The following is a 3,652-nucleotide window of genomic DNA, read 5'->3' as shown; positions in this document are numbered from 1 at the left end:
ACATTTATGATAGCTTTGATCTGTCTGGCTTTCAGCTTAAGTCAAGTCCTATGAGAAAGAGGAAAACCGATCCCTTTTATCAGAGCTGGGGACAAGATAAGCAGAGAGAGAAAAATCTTTCTGATGTCATGTTGCTCTAGGACACAGTTTTAGAATTAAAAATCATAGCAGCTTAGACATCCCAGAAATTTTAAAAGTGAAAGGAGCTTTAAATGGATATTACTAAGGAAAGAAGCCGTTTTGAAAAGGCTACATACTGTATGATTTCAACTATAGGATAGTGTGGAAAAGGCAAAACTCTGGAGGCAATAACAAAGATCAGTGGTTGTCAGAGCTCAGAGGGGAGGGAGGGATGCGTAAGTAGAGCACAGAGGAATTTTAAGGCAGTGGAAATACTCTATATGGTACTACTACAATGGTGGATGTATATCATTCTACATTTGTCCAAACTCATGGAATATACAACACCAAGTGGGCACCCTAATGTAAGCTATCAACTTTGGATGAGGCTGTATCAATGTAGCCTCACTGCTTAGAACAAATGTACCTCTCTGGTGGGGATGTTGGCAGCGGGGAGATTATGCTCTGGTGGGGATGTTGGCAGCGGGGGAGGTTATGCTCTGGTGGGGATGTTGGCAGCCGGGAGACGTTATGCTCTCGTAGGGATGTTGGCAGTCGGGGAAGGTTATGCTCCGGTGGAGATGTTGGCAGCGGGGAAGGTTATGCTCCGGTGGAGATGTTGGCAGCGGGGGAGGTTATGCTCTGGTGGGGATGTTGGCAGCGGGGGAGGTTATGCTCTGGTGGGGATATTGGCAGCGGGGGAGGTTATGCTCTGGTGGGGATGTTGGCAGTCGGGGAAGGTTATGCTCTGGTGGGGATGTTGGCAGCGGGGGAGGTTATGCTCTGGTGGGGATGTTGGCAGCGGGGAAGGTTATGCTCTGGTGGGGATGTTGGCAGCGGGGAAGGTTATGCTCTGGTGGGGATGTTGGCAGCGGGGAAGGTTATGCTCTGGTGGGGATGTTGGCAGCGGGGAAGGTTATGCTCTGGTGGGGATGTTGGCAGCGGGGGAGGTTATGCTCTGGTGGGGATGTTGGCAGCGGGGAAGGTTATGCTGTGGTGGGGATGTTGGCAGCCGGGAGACGTTATGCTCTGGTGGGGATGTTGGTAGTCGGGGGAGGTTATGCTCTGGTGGGGATGTTGGCAGTGGGGAGATTATGCTCTGGTGGGGATGTTGGCAGCGGGGGAGGTTATGCTCTGGTGCAGATGTTGGCAGCGGGGGAGGTTATGCTCTGGTGGGGATGTTGGCAGCAGGGAGGTTATGCCCTGGTGGGGATGTTGGCAGCGGGGAGATTATGCTCTGGTGGGGATGTTAGCAGTTGGGGGAGGTTATGCTCTGATGTGGATGTTGGCAGCGGGGGAGGTTATGCTCTGGTGGGGATGTTGGCAGCGGGGGAGGTTATGCTCTGGTGGGGATGTTGGCAGCGGGGGAGGTTATGCTCTGGTGGGGATGTTGGCAGCGGGGGAGGTTATGCTCTGGTGGGGATGTTGGCAGCGGGGGAGGTTATGCTCTGGTGGGGATGTTGGCAGCGGGGGAGGTTATGCTCTGGTGGGGATGTTGGCAGCGGGGGAGGTTATGCTCTGGTGGGGATGTTGGCAGTCGGGGGAGGTTATGCTCTGGTGGGGATGTTGGCAGCGGGGGAGGTTATGCTCTGGTGGGGATGTTGGCAGCGGGGGAGGTTATGCTCTGGTGGGGATGTTGGCAGCGGGGGAGGTTATGCTCTGGTGGGGATGTTGGCAGCGGGGGAGGTTATGCTCTGGTGGGGATGTTGGCAGCGGGGGAGGTTATGCTCTGGTGGGGATGTTGGCAGCGGGGGAGGTTATGCTCTGGTGGGGATGTTGGCAGCGGGGGAGGTTATGCTCTGGTGGGGATGTTGGCAGCGGGGGAGGTTATGCTCTGGTGGGGATGTTGGCAGCGGGGGAGGTTATGCTCTGGTGGGGGTGTTGGCAGCGGGGGAGGTTATGCTCTGGTGGGGATGTTGGCAGCGGGGGAGGTTATGCTCTGGTGGGGATGTTGGCTGCGGGGAGGTTATGCTCTGGTGGGGATGTTGGCAGCGGGGAAGGTTATGCTCTGGTGGGGATGTTGGCAGTCGGGGAAGGTTATGCTCTGGTGGGGATGTTGGCAGCGGGGAAGGTTATGCTCTGGTGGGGATGTTGGCAGCGGGGGAGGTTATGCTCTGGTGGGGATGTTGGCAGCGGGGAAGGTTATGCTGTGGTGGGGATGTTGGCAGCCGGGAGACGTTATGCTCTGGTGGGGATGTTGGCAGCGGGGGAGGTTATGCTCTGGTGGGGATGTTGGCATCGGGGGAGGTTATGCTCTGGTGGGGATGTTGGCATCGGGGGAGGTTATGCTCTGGTGGGGATGTTGGCAGTTGGGGGAGGTTATGCTCTGGTGGGGATGTTGGCAGCGGGGGAGGTTATGCTCTGGTGGGGATGTTGGCAGCGGGGAAGGTTATGCTGTGGTGGGGATGTTGGCAGCCGGGAGACGTTATGCTCTGGTGGGGATGTTGGCAGCGGGGAGATTATGCTCTGGTGGGGATGTTGGCAGCGGGGAGGTTATGCTCTGGTGGGGATGTTGGCAGCGGGGGAGATTATGCTCTGGTGGGGATGTTGGCAGCGGGGGAGGTTATGCTCTGGTGGAGATGTTGGCAGCGGGGGAGGTTATGCTCTGGTGGGGATGTTGGCAGCGGGGGAGGTTATGCTCTGGTGGAGATGTTGGCAGCGGGGGAGGTTATGCTCTGGTGGGGATGTTGGCAGCGGGGGAGGTTATGCTCTGGTGGGGATGTTGGCAGCGGGGGAGGTTATGCTCTGGTGGGGATGTTGGCAGCGGGGGAGGTTATGCTCTGGTGGGGATGTTGGCAGCGGGGGAGGTTATGCTCTGGTGGGGATGTTGGCAGCGGGGGAGGTTATGCTGTGGTGGGGATGTTGGCAGCCGGGAGACGTTATGCTCTGGTAGGGATGTTGGCAGTCGGGGAAGGTTATCCTCTGGTGGAGATGTTGGCAGCGGGGGAGGTTATGCTCTGGTGGGGATGTTGGCAGCAGGGAGGTTATGCTCTGGTGGAGATGTTGGCAGTGGGGAGATTATGCTCTGGTGGGGATGTTGGCAGCGGGGAGGTTATGCTCTGGTAGGGATGTTGGCAGCGGGGAGGTTATGCTCTGGTGGGGATGTTGGCAGCGGGGGAGGTTATGCTCTGGTGGGGATGTTGGCAGCCGGGGGAGGTTATGCTCTGGTGGGGATGTTGGCAGTGGGGAGATTATGCTCTGGTGGGGATGTTGGCAGTGGGGAGATTATGCTCTGGTGGGGATGTTGGCAGCGGGGTGGTTATGCTCTGGTGGGGATGTTAGCAGCGGGGGAGGTTATGCTCTGGTAGGGTTGTTGGCAGCGGGGGAGGTTATGCTCTGGTGGGGATGTTGGCAGTGGGGAGATTATGCTCTGGTGGGGATGTTGGCAGTCGGGGGAGGTTATACTCTGGTGGGGATGTTGGCAGCGGGGTGGTTATGCTCTGGTGGGGATGTTGGCAGCGGGGGAGGTTATGCTCTGGTGGGGATGTTGGCAGCGGGGGAGGTTATGCTCTGGTAGGGATGCTGGCAGTCG

This window comes from Pongo pygmaeus, chromosome 1 (assembly GCF_028885625.2).
Source record: "Pongo pygmaeus isolate AG05252 chromosome 1, NHGRI_mPonPyg2-v2.0_pri, whole genome shotgun sequence".
Taxonomy (NCBI): Eukaryota; Metazoa; Chordata; class Mammalia; order Primates; family Hominidae; genus Pongo; species Pongo pygmaeus.
The sequence above is the reverse complement of the archived record's forward strand: the minus strand, read 5'-3'. Positions refer to the sequence as shown.